At 43.9% G+C, this 20,295-nt stretch overlaps 1 protein-coding gene across 1 annotated transcript in view; it reads left to right on the top strand.

The window, feature by feature from the left end:
- Positions 1-20,295, top strand: part of chchd3a (coiled-coil-helix-coiled-coil-helix domain containing 3a) — a 214,003-nt gene that overhangs the window by 26,220 nt on the left and 167,488 nt on the right. The window lies entirely within an intron of this gene.

The raw sequence follows: 20,295 nt of genomic DNA, 5'->3' as shown, positions 1-20,295 counted from the left end.
TTTTTTACATCTGGGGGTCCCCCAGGGACCTGGGGGTCCCTGGGGCTCCGGGGGTCCTTGGAGGTTGTAGTTTGGCAGTCAAGGAGTGTGTGTGCAAAATTTGGCATGGATGGGGGGCGGGCAACGGTTATGGAGATATGAGCAGGGCAAAAGTGTGACGGACGGACTGACTCACTCACTCACTCACCCACGGACAGCCTGTGGAGGTTTTGGTTGTAAATGCGACCTACGGTCGCAATAAAGACTCTCCCTCCATCAAAGCATAGGATTCTGGATGAGCACCAAAGAAAAAAAGTAAAAAACATTTCCGGCGAGTTGAAAGGTGAATTATCGCGGGACAAGACTACTCATCTGAGCGTGTGTTCTTCTAAATGACATCATTAATTACTAGGCTCATTTTGAATGATTGCATACATTAACAACATCTCGACAACGTACCGGTCACAGTGAGATGCACACACGTCGCAGCTCAACAGCTTTAGAGGGAGAGAAGGAAAAATGAGAGAAAAGAAAATCCTACAAAATAAGTAGAGATGTTCTTCATAGCGATGGGATGCTATGAACATTTCATGTCACGATTATTGTGAGAAAAAAAAATGTGATTTACGATATCCCCAACATCCATTATCCTGGGGTGGAACATTTGCCAAAGAAATAGCAGATCTACATGCTCATAACGCGCTGCGACACGTCGTGAGCTTGTAGATCAGCTATTTTTTGGCAAAGAGATTTGGTAGAGTGGAAAAAAAAAAATACTATCAAGTATGTTAATTTCAGGTCCGTTTGACCAGTTATAGAGCAGGGGTCTTCAATGTTTTCAGGCCAAGGACCCCTTAGTCGAGAGAGAAATGAAGCAGGGACCCCCACAACCATAGTTTCATTGTTTGACAGCAACATCAGTGTATTTTGGATTCATGTCAATTTGTGTTTTCAGATATTTAACCACTTGAACCGTCAATACTTAATACACTTCACCTTTCACTCTGTACTTGGTCTGCTCCTTTCCCCTCTGCACCAAACCTCTTTGCCAAAAATAGCCGATCTACAAGCTCACAACGCCTCGCAGCTTGTAGATCAGCTATTTCTTGGCTCAAGTTCACAGAATACGGACGCTAGGGTTCAAGTGGTTAATATAAAAAAGAAGAAACCCAAGTTTCTTTCACTCAAAGATTTGGAGGACCCCCTGTAGTAACCCTGGGGGACCCCCTGTTAAAGACCCTTGTTTTAGAGAGTTTAAATGGTACCGGATATGCAGTCTCGGCAAATAAAAGGTCCCAGTGCACGACGGAGGTTAATTTCACGATAAATTTAAATCTCCACGATACGATTATTGTGATTGTATTTAAACGATAAATAACGATTATCATCCCATCCCTAGTATCGGTATCGGAACGACTCTAAAAAGTAAGTACTCGCAGGAGCACTGGAGTATGTATGCAATCAGAAGACATGTTGATCGATCGCATCCAGGGACGTGTACACATAGACATCAGAGGGGGCTGGAGCCCCTGCCCTTTTATCCGTCTGTAAAAAGTGCCCTCTCCAGACCATGAATGCAGTTTTCACTATGGTGAAAGAAATGCAAATGCCCTCTTTCCATGCCATACCTGAAGGTAGCATTCAAGAGAATTTGCCATGTCCAAACTCTCCTGAACTTGAATGCAGCATCTTATGTTGAAAGAATTGCCCTCTCTGTGTAGAAATCCATGCCGTTACGCCACATCTCCAGTATTGACTTGATTATGCTTAGTTCAGTGACGTGGTATCAAGCACCGAAAATAGCCGACCTCCATGCTCACAACGCGTCACAGTGCGACGCGTTGTGAGCTTGGAGGTCTGCTATTTAAGATATTTTCACCAAAAGGCCCTTTTAGAACATTTCAGCCCCTGCCTCTAACATTCTCTGCAAGTCCCTGGACATGTTGATCTATCGCATCCCTCCCTGTTTTCTTACGAAACACTGCTACGTTTTTAGGACTATGGAGACATTTTCTTTCCCGGTACCCATTTGTCTCCACCTGTCACAAAGAAACAAGTGTCAGTTTTGCAATAAGCCTTGAAACAGAGAGCCAGTCTTTTCAATAGAGTGCAATATACTGTAACTCTTCACATATTACAATGGGATGATTCATGCTGGATGCCAGAGGAAGGCCGAGCGACTACTGTGAGCAGGGGCGTCACAAGGGGGAGGAAAGTGGGACTGAGTTACTAGGGCCCAAGGTGGAGGGGCCTGTCTTTAGCTATTGAAAAATAGCAGATATACAACCTCGCAGCGCGGCACCGAGTGCCGCGCTGCGAGGTTGTAGCAGAGGTTGTAGATCTGCTATTTTTGAAAAGTCGTGAAAATGTGTGCAAATCATTGAATATATGTATTCTTTAAGCCAACTCAAATTTTGCTTCTAGGGGGTCCCTGGAACTAAATATTTTGAGATGGGGGTCTGTGGCCAAATACACATGAAAAAGTTTGAGCACCACTGACAGAAACATTTTTTTTTTCAAAAATCCTTAGAGGGATTAGAAATATTCAAAGATTTTCACGATTTTTCAAAAATAGCAGATCTACAAGCTCCGAGTGCCGCGCTGCGAGCTTGTATATCTGCTATTTTTCAATTGTTAAAAAGCACAGGGGCCCCGCAGTGAATCCTTGTACCCAGGGCCCAGAAGTTGGTGCGACGCCCCTGACTGTGAGAGAGAGAGAGAGAGAGAGAGAGAAAAATCCTTCTACTTCTGCACCTACGACTCCCTCATTAGAGTGGTGTAAAGTACATTTACTCAAGTATTGTACACTTTTTACTTCACTGAATAATTTCCAATCTTCTACTCAACTAACATCTCCGAGGCAAATAGTGTACGTTTACTCCACTACAATTGTTAGAAAACTTTAGTCAATCGTTCCTTTTTTTGTTTTTGATTATTATTACAAAACATGCTTGCTTATTGGGCTTACTTTCTAATATTGTTTTAAACCAGTGGTTCCCGAATCTTTTCATATCAAGGACCCCAGATTAACATATTTGTCCACAGTCGCAGACATATTCTGAAAATATGTGGTGCCAGGGACCTCCACACAGATTTATGTTGTTAAAATGTTTCAAAAATATCTTTTTCCCCTCAATAGTTTTTAAATAGCAAATATACAAGCTCACAATATGTCGCAATGTGCCACATTGTGAGCTTGCTGATCTGCTATTTTCAAATGTAAATGTAAAGTAGTAAAACTGAGCCTAGTTGCTTCTGTTGGGGCTTGTTTCTTTGGCAAAATCGGGCAACAGACAATTCCCTGTCACTTCCTTACTTGGGAGGAAGTGAAAAGATGTTTTGCCCTCTGTAAAAGAAAATGGCAGCCTCCATAGAGAGGGCCAGAAACAACGTGAATATATCTCGTCCATTTGAAAATAGCTGATCTATAAGCTTGCAGTGCAAAGATTTCTTAGACATTTGAAAACTTGTGAAACGTGACATTCTGCACGATGAGTACTTTCTACTTTTGGTACTTTAAAGGAGAGTTCACCCCCAAAATGACTTTTTTCTATTGATTGACGCCATGGAGGCTTGAGTTCAATAATATTCTTTGTTTTTGTTTTTTGTCGCATTTGATTGCAATAAATTTACTCCCCATTGATTCCGGATGGGGACCCGAATGCAATTGTGTCCCCATCCAGAATCAATAACTATAATCACATTTTTGTCTTAGGAATGCGACAAATACAAAACAAAATATTATTGAACTCAAGTCTCCATGGCGTGAGTAATCAACAGAAAAAAAGTCATTTTAGGGGTGAACTACTCCTTTAAAGGGGGCCTGTCACCTAAAGGGATACTGTCACTTTAAGAATCATCTTAAAAAAAAAGTTAATATTTTTATGATGTCATTGTGGGGATGCGCAATTATAAGCCAATCAAATTAATTATCTGTATAGCCTGACTGTATGACTACTTACTGTACTGGTCAGCTGTTGTTGGGGGGCGAGGGGCAGATTACACTGTGACATGAGCTTCAGACTGTTTCAGACCGTTTTCAGAGAAGCTCATGTCACAGTGTAATCTGCCCCTCAACCCCTTTAGGTGACAGTACACCTTTAAGTGCATTTTGATGCCAAGAGTGTTTCTACATTGCAGTATTGATACTTAAGTAAAACAAAAAAAAAGAATACTTTTACTCCAGCGCTGCTCATTAGAAAGATGTGATGTCGTACGGTGGAGATGTCAGGCTGTCTGGTTTCACGCCGCTCCGTGAGCCAGGAAGCAAGACACGAATCTCTTCCTCTGTCCGTCAAAAAGGTATCTTTAGACAGACCATTCCCGGGTTGTGTTTTAGAATATCGGCTCGCGGTAAAACCATGACACTTTGTCAGAAATGTTTTTTAAGCGCTCTCTCTCTCTCTCTCTCTCTCTCTCTCTCTCTCTCTCTCTCTCTCTCTCTCTCTCTCTCCCTTGCCCCCCACACCTTACTGAGAAGCTTTTTGCAGGATCTTTACCTTAACACAAGGGTGGCCACGATGCAACCAAGAATCCCTACGTTCCCAAAATGTTATTGATTTTACCTTATTTCGGCGGGTAGGAGTAAAAGTAATCTGAGTAAACGTAATCGAGTGCGGCCCCGTAGTCATGAGTCATCACTTTTCACAGTCTTCTGGGGGCCGTTTAGGAATGTTTTTTGCGCAAAACAAATGCTTGCATTGGATTCAGGATCATGAAAAAAACCCTACTTAAAGCAGATTTTCTTTATTATTATTATTTTCCTGTATAGAAAGTCAATGGGACCCCAACCGTATTGAATTATTTTTGAGTGGCTAATGTGCTTTTTGGAAAAAGTAGGTCCAGAGGAAACTTTGTTAAAAATTTGGTGCTTGTATCACAAAGTGAACGATTCTTCCAAAAGAATTTACTTAATTTCCCGCACTACAGTCAGGTGATCTCCTGTTGCATTTCGGGCATTGGAGTGTTTCTCGTGTCAATGTCTGTGACTGTCTTTGCATTATTCTCTCTTCTCTTCTGTCAGGGTTCCTGGCACAAAACAGATCGGGGGGTCCGTGGGCAAACACATCACACATTTGTGGGTCCTTGGGCACAAAAAAGTTTGAGAACTACTGATTGCGACCGTCAGGGAGCAGTTTACTATGAAAACCTCCACCGGCCGGCCGTCCGTCCGTCCGTCCGTCCGTCCGTCCGTCCGTCCGTCCGTCCGTCACACGTCACACGTCACATCTTTGCCCTGCTCATATCTCCGCATCAGTATGACATCACACCACATGTGTACACAAACCTTTGTGTACGTTGCTGTGGCAACAGTCTGTTGTTGCTGGTCTGTTAGTGTACGTTAGCAACCACCTTAGCAACCATGGTTTTACCCTAGCAACCAACTGTTTACCCTAGCAACCAACTGTTTACCATAGCAACCATGTTTTTTTACCCTAGCAACCAACTGTTTACCATAGCAACCAGATACGCAGAGCAGGGATCTCCATATATGGGCATAAACAGGTGACATCACACTGATGTCAGATACTCAGAGCAGGGATTTCTCCATAATATATGGGCATAAAAGGGATTCTGTTAGGGATCTCCATATATGGGCATAAAAGGGATTCTGTTAGGGATCTCCATATATGGGCATACAAGGGATTCTGTTAGGGATCTCCATATATGGGCATAAAGGGGATTCTGTTAGGGATCTCCATATATGGGCATAAAAGGGATTCTGTTAGGGATCTCCATATATGGGCATAAAAGGGATTCTGTTAGGGATCTCCATATATGGGCATAAAAGGGATTCTGTTAGGGATCTCCATATATGGGCATAAAAGGGATTCTGTTAGCTGTAAGTGATCTCCATATATGGGCATAAAAGGGATGCTGTTAGGGATCTCCATATATGGGCATAAAAGGGATTCTGTTAGGGATCTCCATATATGGGCATGAAAGGGATTCTGTTAGGGATCTCCATATATGGGCATAAAAGGGATTGTATCCCAGATGATGCCCTGTTAGGAGATCCACACTAACAGAATCCATATATGGTCCTACCGACAGCTGCTATAAGCCAACCCTGGCGATAAGGTCTGAGTCGAAGAAATGCTTCTTTCCTGGTTATGTACTGTATTGTTGCGACCGTCAGGGAGCAGTTTACTATGAAAACCTCCACCGGCCGTCCGTCCGTCCGTCCGTCCGTCCGTCCGTCACACGTCACACCTTTGTTTGTGTACGGTGTGATGTCATATATCTTCAGTATGACATCACACCACATGTGTACACAAACCTTTGTGTACGTTGCTGTGGCAACAGTCTGTTGTTGCTGGTCTGTTAGTGTACGTTAGCAACCACCTTAGCAACCATGGTTTTACCCTAGCAACCAACTGTTTACCCTAGCAACCAACTGTTTACCATAGCAACCATGTTTTTTTACCCTAGCAACCAACTGTTTACCATAGCAACCAGATACGCAGAGCAGGGATCTCCATATATGGGCATAAACAGGTGACATCACACTGATGTCAGATACTCAGAGCAGGGATTTCTCCATAATATATGGGCATAAAAGGGATTCTGTTAGGGATCTCCATATATGGGCATAAAAGGGATTCTGTTAGGGATCTCCATATATGGGCATACAAGGGATTCTGTTAGGGATCTCCATATATGGGCATGAAAGGGATTCTGTTAGGGATCTCCATATATGGGCATAAAAGGGATTCTGTTAGGGATCTCCATATATGGGCATAAAAGGGATTCTGTTAGGGATCTCCATATATGGGCATAAAAGGGATTCTGTTAGGGATCTCCATATATGGGCATAAAAGGGATTCTGTTAGCTGTTAGCGATCTCCATATATGGGCATAAAAGGGATGCTGTTAGGGATCTCCATATATGGGCATAAAAGGGATTCTGTTAAGGATCTCCATATATGGGCATGAAAGGGATTCTGTTAGGGATCTCCATATATGTATGGGCATAAAAGGGATTGTATCCCAGATGATGCCCTGTTGGAGATCCACACTGTTAGTGTGGAGATCCACACTAACAGAATCCATATATGGTCCTACCGACAGCTGCTATAAGCCAACCCTGGCGATAAGGTCTGAGTCGAAGAAATGCTTCTTTCCTGGCAAGAATTGCCCCTTTATACTGTAGGGCTCGTTTGTGTATTGTATGACATCACGCCACATCATCGGCTGAGGACTGTGTGTTGTCATCATATCTCCATATATGGAGACATAAGTTGCTCATGCCCAAATATGGGCTGGTGAGGTCAGACTTAGTGTGATGCGTAGGTTATCTCCATATATGGAGATTCAACTTCAATGAGTAACCATGGCAAACTGTCAACTGCCCGTATGTCTTGATAATTGGTAAAACAAACTTTTGGCCTATTTGTGGAGATAAGCGACCAACGGTCGCTTATCTCCCGATTAGGGAGTCTTACTGGTTTAGGATGCATTTGTAAAATTGGCTTGTGTCCGTCCGTCCGTGTGTCACGCTAATACACAGCATTTAGTTACCTATCCACTTCAGTTCCCCCCTCCCATTCCATCCTTGAAGGCAGGTCACAAAAAGTTGTAAGTAAGTAACACATTTGGTGTAACACTCACTCACATGGGTCTGTGGCACGTCGCTGATTGGCTCTGGCATTCACAGGCTTTAACGAGCCGTTTAACCGACCGCTACTCAGTCAGCTGCTTTTCAGATCGACCTGACGGTCGCTTCTCAGCCTTAGGGCGTCTTACTTTTGGGTTAAGCCAATTTGAACACAGAATGACGCTTCATCTCTCTCTCTCTCACTCTCTCTCTCTCTCTCTCTCTGTGTTGAGATCAATGGAGAGGTTAGTTCTACCCTCCTGAGTTGTGACTAACTGTCAAACTAAGAAGAGCATTAATCCCCCCATGCTCCGTTGTTCTGACAGCGTGGTTGATTGACAGCTGTCCATAATCCCACAGGTTATGACACTCAGCAATAAGCTGTCATCTGTCCATCAGTCAGTCACAAGCGGCGCTCTGCGACTCTGCCTCTGCTGTCGAGGCCCGCGACCCTTCGTCACCACGACCCCTTCTCCCAACCCACCGATGTATTTTCACCACGTCATTGTGTGTCTCACTCTGTCTGTTGTTACCCAAAAGTTCAGTATTTATGATGCGAGAGTTCATGAGAAAAGTTTAATCTGCAGCACAATTATAATAGGGAGTTTAAGCAAGCATGGTTTCCAGGACGGCTGCCTTAGGCGGAAGTAGTACAGCTGCTATTGCGCAATTGCCGTAGCAGTCAAAGTCGTTAAGCAAACATCCGCCGGCGATGGGTTCGCACTTCCCACCCCTTTTACCGAACTCTTTGGTTCCCATGGTGACGCGTCTACGCAGCAGACGTTGTAGACGCTACGTGGAAAGGTAGTTTCTGCCGTAGTAGGAGGGGCTGCGACGGCAGGCAGGTTTATCTATCGAGCACTGATCCATTTCTGCTTACCGTAGCCGACTGCCGTAGCCATCCTTGCTTAAAGTTCCTAGTATGTAGATGTGGCCCCTGCTTCATCTCTTTAGTTAGTTAGATAGTTGATGTATTTATTTCGGTCATGATTGAACAAAACCGTTAAACATACAGAATATAGTCAACAAATAACTTTTGGCCGAAAAGGTACGGGCTGAAGCCGAAGCTTACTATGCCCACCTTTATCAATATCTAAATTAATTCGTCACTACAGAAAACAAAAATATTTCTCTCACATATAGTAAGTTGTCCTTGGCCTGAAAAACGTACAAGACCTCTGGGTAAAGGATGTTCGCTGGATTTCGACTGAAATCAGCCGCCGATTCGGTCTGCTGCTGCGATGGTGCCAGTTGGAATATACCTGTGGAGTTGTTAAGTCGTATCTTAAATTCACTTTCATGGCGTAACGCCTTACCCGAGGAGTTCCTCTGTTTGATCGGTGCCGTAATGAATGGCAACGAGCTGAAAAAAGTGCTCTTTTCACTCAGAAATGTTTAGGCGTGATGCGTGTAATGTGTGTTTATGCGTTAAGTATTACATCACGATCACGGCGCCTTTTAGTGTTAACATGAAAAGAGAGGAGAGTGATTGAAGTACAAGATGCAGCTAGAAGCAGAAGGAGAGTTAAATGAAGTAGCCGTGAGTCAGACGAAGATTATGTTTTTTTCATTTGATTTGAAAGTTGCTGAATCACTCCAGGGTTGACTTTTTTCTTTTTTTACTTTGGAGATGATTGCAGTTTTTCGAGCGTCGGCGAGATCGTGCGGTCCAGGAGCACACAGTGTGCCCATGTAGTGCTGGTTGGTTGGTTGGCTGTGCCCGTTTTTAATTGGCACACAGAGAGGGAACTGACCGTACCTACTACTGGGAGGATGGCACGCAAGCGCACGCACATACACACACACACACACACACACACACACACACATGCACGCGCACGCACACACACATTACATTTTGGTATTTCTACAGATCCATCTAAAACAAATTAGAATATTGTGTAAAAAAAGCATTGCAGATGCCCTAGAACAGGGGACTTCAAAAGGGGGTCCGGGACCCCTAGGGGGTCCTCAGAGTTACTACAGGGGGTCCTCCAAATCTTTGTGTGATAGGATCATGTTTTTTACATCAACCACTTGAACACTAGCATCCCTATTCTGAGTGGAACATTAGCCAAAAATAGCAGATCTACAAGCTTACAACGCCTCGCGCTGCGAGGCGTTGTAAGCTTGTAGATCTGCTGTTTTTTTGGCAAAGAGGTTTGCAAAGTATTTGACGGTTCAAGTGGTTAAATGTGAAAATACACATTACTCCAACATGATGAATGATGACAGTGCTTTCAAACAAGTCTAAGCTGTCTAAAGGGGAACACACACTGGACGCGGAGGCGGCGCGGAGGCGGCGCGGAAGCGGCGTGTCAAAACATACGGCCTCATTATTTTCAATGAACTAACCCACACCGGCGGCATCAGACGCGCGCAGCCGCGGGTCTGCCGCCTCGCCTGCCGCGCCGATAGGCCACTGTTCTATTTTTTCAGCGTTGCCGCGCGTTGAACATGTTCTCCCATGGTTCTCCCCACCGGGGGAAATGGATGTGCTGTGTGGCAGTACGCCGCATCCAGTTGGGGTTACCACGCGGCACTTCACGTGCGTCGATACCGCTGCGCAGCCGCCCGCGTCCAGTGTGTGCTCCCCTTAAGAAATCTATAAACATTTCTAATCTGCGACACAATTTTATACAATATGTAGTGGGGGTCCCTGCTTCATCTCTCTCTCAGCTTCATGACATCATATACCTTACTATAATACAACGTACACACTTCAAGGACCCCCGTAACTCTGAGAGTGCACATGTGGAACCAAATGGACCCCCGGGTTTGGTTTAGCCCATTTAGACCTGGTGCCACCTATAAGCTGTTTTACCTTTTAAACTCACCATGTCCATTTGGCATACTCCAGGGGACATTTAGCTCCTCACAAATATAGTAATGGAAAAACACACACACACACACACACACACACACACACACACACACACACACACACACACACACACACACACACACACACACACACACACAGTGAAGTGAAGTGTGCCCTATCAGGGACGCTCTGGGCCCCTGAGTCAGCCCGGGAAAAGGAGTCTAAGAGGCCCTCGTTGCGTGTGGCCATCGGCCGCGTGCCAGATTTTTTTTTCTTTTTTGCCTTCCGATCTGGACGCGCCACTAGGCCCCAAATACTAACCGATGATCGATTACTATGATTTTAGGTCTCATCGTTTTTTTGTGGTATAAAGAGTCTAATGATGTATTGAGTAGCAATTAGGGCTGCACGGTTAATCGTTTTCAAACCGAAATCGCAATGTGAAATCTCGTGATTAGCGAATCGCAAAGTCCGCGGTTTTGGCGATTTTCTGCGAAGTCGACTTCCCAAGCATTATGCAGACGTTTTAATTTTAGAAATCCGTTCATAATTGACTATCAATGATCAAATCATGCTTCCTAAATACCCGCGCATCGCTGCACCGCGGATTAGCCAACATTACGGGTTGCTCCAATCTCCTCAGAGCAGGAGAGGAGCCAAGCCAAGGCATGACACTGTCTGTCTAACAGCACGTAACAGTGTATTTCCCTTCCAACGGAGGAGTAGGCCTACTCCATGGCTACAGGTAGTGAATGTTCTGGTAATCATTATAAATATAACATCCTTAAATCCTTGTGCATAGATTAGATCCCGTTTGTCGTAAGCTGAAAGTGAAAGTAATTTCTGTGCAGCATGCTGCGGCTCCCCCTCCGTCCCCCGCACACATGTGAAACTTATGGTGTGTGTCTTAGGGTGCATTTTTTTGCCTTGATAAAACTTAAGCAAGGCAGCGACATACAGTACTTTCTTCCTTGACAATAATGAGAGGCAGACAAAACCATTACTGACATTTTGCTGAATATAAAAACGTTTTATATTGCTAATAAGCAAAGTAAAAGGGAATCTTTTGGAAATATAATTGAACTGAATCAAACCATTTGCCAATTTGCCTAGTTAGTGATAATCAATTCATTTTTAAATGTAAACACACAATAAATATTCAAGGAAGCTTAAATGATGTTCTTTGGTTAAATAATTTCCTTGACAATGAGAGGCATTATTACTGAGATTTTTCTGAATATAAAAACGTTTTATATTGCTAAAGCAAAATAAAAGGTAATCTTTTGGAAATATAACTGAACTGAATCAAACCATTTACATGATTGCCAATTAGCCTAGAAAAAAACTATCACTTATCCTACCTTGAAATAAATATATAAATACAAGGGTTAAGGTTCTCCGTCCTGGGGATGGATTTCCGTCCTGAGGAGTCCCTAGGGGCCATTTATGAGATCGAGGCAGATTTGCCAAAAAAGAGAAAACAAAAAATGGGGATGGGTGGGTGTAGCCATGGCCGTGATGTTAATAACATGACCGAAATCGTCAAAATGCAGCATAATACTTGCTAGTCAAGTCAAAATAAATTTCCGTCTTAGGATTTTTTTTTTTGCTTTAGCCCCTGTAAATATCGCGAATAAAATCGCAATCGCAATATTAGTCAGAAAAATCTCAATTAGGTTTTTTCCCAAAATCGTGCAGCCCTAGTAGCAATTACACTTTGTGATTTGTGAGCTTTTAGATTGATCAAATATTGGCCATTTCAGATCATGACAGCCAAGCCAGTGGGCCAATTACATGAGTTATATTTACTTTTGTTCCCCAAAATGGAACAAAGGCGGTTACCGTAATTACCACCGGCCGTTCTTTTTTTAATGGCAGGCCTGGACCGGCCGGGAATGGACGGGCCGTTCGGGAGTTGTCCCGCTTTTCCCAATGGCCAGCACGTCCCTGTGCCCTATTCAAGGCCGGCTTTGAGGTGTAAACTCAGTGAACCCACGCTGCCATTTGGGAACTCAGAATCATTTACACACTCAAAACGAATATTTACTTCGGGGGTGATGTTGTCGCGGTCGGCAGCGCCGTCGCCTCACAGCTAGAAGGTCCCCCTTGGGCGCTGGGGGGCGTGTTCTGTCCTCCGCATCATCAGCGCCCACACCCTAGGTGGGGTTGGCGAAAGGGCCTTTCTGTGTGGAGTTTGCATGTTCTCCACTGTGTCCCCTAGGGTAGGTGTACCCTCACAAAAAACATGCAGTAATCTCTATACTGCCTCCCCCTGGTCAGCCGGGGCGCCTGATGGAGGGGAAAGAAACTGGTCGGATTAACGTGTTCCTTCCACGCGCTACGTCCAAACCAGGAAACTCAAGTGATACGAAGCGGCCTGACCTGCATACTCCTCATACACTGAAGGAAGCATGAGCTCAGTTTGGGGCCCTCCCCAGGTTGGCAGAGGGAATTGCGTTAAGAAATGTATTAATTTCTTAATAATGAAAAATGAAAAATACGTTTGGAAATCGTGGGATGAAATCTGTATGTTCATTGAGTTGTGTCACTCCTGTGTACGCCTTTTAGCTCTGGCGTGGAATCAAATTAACGTGATTTATGACAAACCCCCACTCAACAAGATGTTCAAGCTCACACGCTGCGAGCTTGTAGATATGCTATTTTTGAAAAATCGTGACCCCTAGAATTATATGTATTTGGCCACCGACCCCATGTCTAAATATTACATATCAGGGACACCCCCCCCCCCCCCCCCCCCCCGAAGCAAATATTTGAGTTACAAATGTTCCCTTTTTGAAAGATATATATTCAATGATTTGCTAAATAATTCATGATTTTTTTAATAAAGCATAAAATAATGGTTATAGTGGATCCGGATCTTAATGGCCCCCCCACCATCATGGTTACATGGAGACAGAGTGTCTCCCCACCCACTTGTAAAGATGCCAGTCAGTCAGTGTTATGTAACCAGCTGGCTCCACCGCGCTCCAAAATGGATAAAATAATGATTTGTTAATGGATACCCAAGTCCCGATTGGAGCTTTTAAAACAAGGTTTCACGACCTGACCAAATACCCTGGTGTTTTAATGGGCGAGGATAAAAGAAATGGACGGACAGATGCGAAAACCCAAATTAAAATGACCCCCCATCAGCTGCAAGCGCGCCATAAAATGACAATTGAAAGTCACAAGACCATTGAAGAGACTTCTTTGCAAAGATATGTTTTTGGACTTTTATGCCTTTTATTGATAGGACAGTAGACTGACAGGAAATGGGGACTCGAACCAGCGACACGCTGTCAGGCTACACTTGAGCCTATGTGCTATGCGCCTGGACCGGTAGTCCAGCGGGCGCCCCAGAGACCCTTGACTTTGACATCTTTATTGATAATAAAACATATCGTCACTGTCTGGCCATCCATCCATCTTCCATCTTCAACCGCTTATCCGGAATCGGGTCGCTGTCTGGCCAAAACCTCTTAACTGCATTTTGGAGGTTTTTGATTTTTTTTTGGCATAAATCAGGGCTATTGAACACCCTTTACATCTGAGTGTTGGTTAAAATAATATTGAACCAATGGAAAGTAGTAAAACGTGCTTGGGACAAAACCTCCTTACTCCACAGTTTCTGCCAAACCAGCTAACTCCACACGATTGGTCCTCTCTTTTTTTTCCATACATATGTGCTATTGAACACCCTTTACGTCTGTGTGTTGGTTAAAATAATATTAAACCAGTAGTAAAAAGCCCTTCGTTCAAAACCTCCTAACTCCACTTGAGCTCATTTTCCCGAAAATTAACATTTTGGAGTTAGGAGGTTTCGGCCCGACAGCAGAGATATTTAATATTACATTCATTGACGCACACAACAGGGGCGTGCAGAGAGAGTTAGAGATGCAGGGGCTGACATTTCTAAAAGGGCCTTTTGGTGAAAATATCGAAAATAGCAGACCTCCAAGCTCACAATGCGACGCGTTGTGAGCTTGGAGGTCGGCTATTTTCAGTACTTAATACCACACTAAGCTAAGCATAATCAAGCCAATACTGGAGATTTGGCGTAATGGTATGGACTTCTACACAGAGAGGGCAATTCTTTCAACATAAGATGCTGCATTCAAGTTCAGGAGAGTTTGGACAAGGCAATTCTCTTGAATGCTGCTTTCACGTATGGCATGGAAAGAGGGGGCATTTGCATTTCTTTCGCCATAGTAAAAACTGCATTCATGGACTGGAGAGGGCACTTTTTAACAGACGGATAAAAGTGCAGGGGCTCAAGCCCCCTTTCATGTCTACGTGTGCACGTGCCTGGCACACAACATTATCAAAAGGATAGACGCACAAAAAAAAAAAAAAAAAAATGAAATAAAAAAGCCAGCAGCTTTTATTTTATTTCCATGCCGGTCGTTTCCAGAGGTGTTGATGGATTTCTGTCCGGAGCCGAGCCGAGTCCCAAGCTGAGAGTAAAGGAATGCCCTTGTTCGTTTTATATCTTTATAGATTAGTTAATTTAGTTTTAAATTGGATTTTCCCCGTGCACGCTTGCACCGGCCCAGCCTTACCCGTGCCCACGTGTGTGTGTGTGTGTGCGTGTGTGCGCGTGTCCTCGATCTCCGATCTCTCCTCATCCGTCCGGCCTGTCGCTGCCTCAGAGGTTTTACAGGTAATTTTAGGGCACCAGAGTGTGACACATATCTCCCACTAGAGGGCGCCAGATAGCCCTGGATCATTTGTTGTATTGGAATTCCCGTAGGGGAGAAGAAAACAACAAGTGCGTCGCTGTGTGTGTGTGTGTGTGTGTGTGTGTGTGTGTGTGTGTTTGTGTGTGTGTCTCTGTCTGTGCCAGTGACTGCTGCACGGATTGGATATTCGTTAGACCCACCCCCACTCCCGCACTCATTGGAGCATCCGCAATCTTTGGCTTGATAACTGCCGATTCATGTACTCAGCTCCAGACCAGAGAAACAGTCCACTCTGAGAGTGGGCGGGGTCTATGGGCTGGAAACCAGGCTACCCATTTCTGGGAATGCCCATATATTCTATTGTGTCTGTCTCGGTTGTTTCAGCGTGACCCCTCTTCTCGCCCTTAGGGCGTCTCAATGGTACAGTAGTTCTTTGTGGGTGTGCATGTGGCCAGAAGTAAATAACCGTATGACGTCATATTCACCCCATACTCGCACCTTGTGCACTATAATAGCCAGCAATGGCTGCTAATTCACGTCACTTTACGAAGGAAACGACAATATGACTGGCTTTTCCTGTTGTCCGGGACAGGTAATAAATCCTTCCGGACAAGTCCATTAAAAATGTACTTGTCCGGTGGACAAGTGGCTTTTGGCTTCACTTTTTCTGTGACGCTCCTAGCAGCTTTGTGCTGACTACGGACTGCCCGTATTATGGAGTGGAGGGTGGAGGTAGCAAGGGGGGGTCGTTAGTAGGGGTGCAGGAAAAAAAATTATTCGAATTCGAATCACGTTTTTAACATGGTAAGATTCAGAATCGATTCTCATTTTCCAAAAATCTTTTTTTTTTATTAGATATTATTTATGAGATATTATGATTTTTGATTTATATTTTAATTTTTGATTTTTTTATTATGATTTTTTTATTAGATATTATGTTGTGTTTGTACAAGTTAAAATAATGTGTGCAAGCATGAATACATCAGACATGTTGTCTTGGATTTACCTTTGTGTGTTTACATTATTGCAATAAGTTGATAAAACCTTTACAATTATAAAAGCTATGTAAATGTACTCTGCTGTCATGCCAGACTGGAGTAAATCCTGATATCCTATGAATTGAATAGAGAATCGTTTTGAATCAAGAATCATTTTGAATCGAGAATCGTTTTTAAATCGGAAAATAATCGTTTCTGAATTCGAATGGTTTGGATTTGAAAGAATCGTGGGATACCCAAAGATTCGCAGCCATAGTCGTTAGTCCTTTTGTTATTTATTCTATTTCGGCATGCATAGGAGTCTGACTCCTATGCATGCATTTAAGAAAGAAATTACTGTGAAATGTCTCTTTTTTATTTTTTATCCGGACAAGTGACTTTTGTGCCTGGACAAGTGAATGGGAAATGTACTTCTCCAAAGGACAAGTACCTCAAAAAGTTAATGTCAAGCCCTGTACTGTGACTGTGACATACCCACATACCCACCGAAAGCCGTCGTCACCGTACTTGTGACATGAGGCGTGACTGACTGACTGACTGACGCACATGAGCTGCAGGTTTACATGGTAAAGGCGACCTACGGTCGCAATCGTTAACTTTCTCGCGCCCTCTGCTGGTGCAAATTATAACACAGGGGAGTGATATGAATATATGAATGATAGCGGGAGTGAAGTCAGCACCTGGGTACTCTCAATAGTGTGACAACAGGGATAATCCCTGTCTTTCCAATGCAGTGGTGTTTAGGGGTGGGTGGGTGGGGGCTGCCCCTCCCTTCCCCTCCCCTCCCCTCCCCGTGGGGTGGTGGGGGCTCTCTCCTCTCCTCTCCTCTCCTCTCCTCTCCTCTCCTCTCCTCTCCTCTCTGCTACTGCAGTGGTGCAGCGTGTCTCTGGCTGCATCATGCGTGGCAGCAGCAGCACTTATTCTGTGTTCTGAGCACGTTTTGGAGTCTCCCCCCCCCCCCCCCCCCCCCCCTGTCGCATGCCCAGCCTGCCTTCTTTACTTTCATGCTTAATTACCTGCCAAGATAGGCCGGAGCAGACATGCCAGGCGGACACGTATGCCATGTATGACACGTATGACATGCCAGCGACATGGGAGATAGAGGAGGAACATAGAGACTATAAGGAGAGCCATAGGCTTCTGTGGTTTCATAGTGCGTTTTTTCTGTGTGGGGTTTGTGTGTGTGTGTGCGTGTGGACACTCTGCATTAACCCATTAAAGGACAATTCCAGGCTAAAACATATCGTCGTTGTCGGGTGGAAACCTTGTATGTCCAAAACCGTTTGTTTTGTATTTATCATTTTAAAAATTATGATTTAAACTAGTGAAAACAGCCAGATCTACAAGCACACAACGCCTCGCACCACGAGGGGTTGTGTGCTTGTAGATCTGCTGTTTTCACTAGTTTAGTGCGACGGCTTTGTATGATGATGCAGGGCTTTACTTTGCGAAAAAATGTACACATTTGAAACTTGGAGATACAAGGTTTCTGCCCGAAAGTGACGATATGCCCCCCTTAATTTGCCTTTTATCACGATTGTACCTACCTGGTTTGGTGGATTTCTCTATGAGCCTTAGCTATGGAGCTACGTTAATAATATAATAATAATAATAATGAATAGCGTAGCACAAAGTGCTCTAAAATCCCTGGGTAGATGGCTGTGTTGATTCTGAACTTGATTAAACACAGTGGACCAACACCACCAATACAATGCAATGCTGGTTTTGCCCACACTGTGTTTCTTCAAGTTCAGAGTCAACACAGCCATCTATCCGAACGTTGTGGAGCACTTTGTGCTTCCATAGGTTGACAAGCTTTATGGAGATGATGATTTCTTTAGCCAGAAGCTCTTGATACCTTCCCACAGAGCCAAACCTACTAGTAACTAGTGTACTGACCATGGTATTACTGGGCTTAACTGACCAGCAAACTGGCCTGACCTGAACCCCACAGAGAATCTATGTTGTCTTCTCAACCACACAGATGAGCTTAAGGTCTCTATCAAAGCAAACCTGGGCTTCCATAACACCTCAGCAGTACCACAGGCTGACCACCTCCATGCCACGCCCCATCGATGAAGACATTTGTTCAAAAGTATTCCATACCAAGTACTGAGTGCATAAATTAACATAACCTTTCAAAAGTTTGACATTTCTGTATTATAAATCCTTATTTTGAGTGGTCGTGTGGAATATTCTAATATTTTGAGATAAAAATAATTTAAAAAAAACCTAACCCTAACCCTTTTTTAATATTTCACTGCATGCACAACGAATCTAAACTATATGAAAGTTTAAAAAAAAAGTATTATATTACAGAAGAAAATGTACTTTTACACAATATTCTAATTTTATGAGAAGGATCTGTATATTCAAATAAACTATTTGCGCAAACGTTCAAGTTTTTTCAAGAAAATGATATACAAGCTCTTAGCGGGCTTTCAAAAGTATCAAAAGCGTCAGATCTACAAGCTCGTAGCGTGTGGACATGCTACTTTTGATGCTTTGGTGTGACGGTGTCGTATGATCTAATATAGGGGCGTTACATTAAGAAAAATGCCTTCTAAATCATAAGAGTTATCTGAAAAAACGTATGTAATAACATATGTACTGTAGAGCTAAAATGTAAAGTGACAGGAACGCTTTCCCGGCACCGATGGCTAAATAGTAGTGCCGGCCATTGCTGTGTGTGTGTGTGTGTGTGTGTGTGTGTGTGTGTGTGTGTGTGTGTGTGTGTGTGTGTGTGTGTGTGTGTGTGTGTGTGTGTGTGTGTGTGCGTGTGCGTGTGTTTGGTGGAGTGTATAGAACTCCCAGACAGACAGACACTCCCCTCTGCTTTCTATCTCTCTGCTTCGTAAGACATCCATCGCAGCCCGCGGGCAGCGAGACGCCCTGTCCCACCTCGCTACGCTCACAGCCAACGCACACACACACACACACACACACACACACACACACACACACACACACACACACACACACACATCGTCGCTGTCGGGTGAAAACCTTGTATGACCAAAACCGTTTGTCTCGCATTTATTGTAAGATGATTTAAACTAGTGAAAACAGCAGATCTGCGAGGCGTTGTGTGCTTGTAGATCTGCTGTTTTCACTACTTTTGGGCGACGGCCTTGTATGATGAAGCAGGGTTTTGCATTGCGAAAGAACCTGCACATTTGAGACTTGGGAGATACAAGGTTTCCACCCGACAACGACGATATATACACACACGAGCAGCGCGGTTCGCGTGCACGCGCAATCTGCGCACACAATCTCCACAAACACTCCATTACATTTTATAGCTCACAGCGAAGCGCCCCGTGTGCGAGATAAAAGCCCGGCAGACTCCCTACACTTTAATAACTAAATCACAGAGGAGGCTGACTGTGTAAATGTTCTGTTTTTTCTCTCTTTCTTTCTTTGGCAATTATATTACCAGTGCAGATAATGCTTGTTGTTGTACCCTCGTGTATATGTGCAGTCGATGCACAATCGTACATGCACGCGTGTGCACACTAGAGATGGGATGATATATGCGATATTATCGTTTATCGTGATAAAAAAACACTCACGATAACCGTATTGTGGAGATTTAATTTATCGTGATATCGTCCTCCGTCATGGACTGGGACCAATTCACCTTTTATTTGCCGAGTTGCATATTATCCGGTACCACTTAAACCCTCTATTGGTAAAACTTACTTATACTACTTGATACAGACTTATTTTTCACTCTTTACCAAATCTCTTTGCCACAAAATAGCCGATCTACAAGCTCACAACGTTTCGCAAGGCGACGCGCTGTGAGCTTGTAGATCGGCTATTTTTTGGCAAATGTTCCGCCCCATAGGATAATGGGTGTTGAGGATATTTTGATTATCGCGATAATATCGTAAATCGCGATTTATTTGGTTACAGTAATTGTGATATGAAGTTTTCTTATTGTCCCATCCCTAGTGCACACACACACACACACACACACACACACACACACACACACACACACACACACACACACACACACACACACACACACACACACACACATACACAACATGGTTAGGCCACATCAGGGATCTCCATATATAGGCATAAAAGGGACTGACCACATGAGACCGACACATTATGTCCATATGTGGTCATTCTGCAGTTTTTCCACTCTTGCACTCTAGCTTAGCACATTGGTTCTCAAAGTGGGGTCCGGGGACCCCTAGGGGT

The sequence above is a fragment of the Nannobrachium achirus genome (assembly GCF_963921795.1).
Source record: "Nannobrachium achirus genome assembly, chromosome: 23".
NCBI classification, from domain to species: Eukaryota; Metazoa; Chordata; class Actinopteri; order Myctophiformes; family Myctophidae; genus Nannobrachium; species Nannobrachium achirus.
This window is presented reverse-complemented; position numbering and strand designations above follow the sequence as displayed.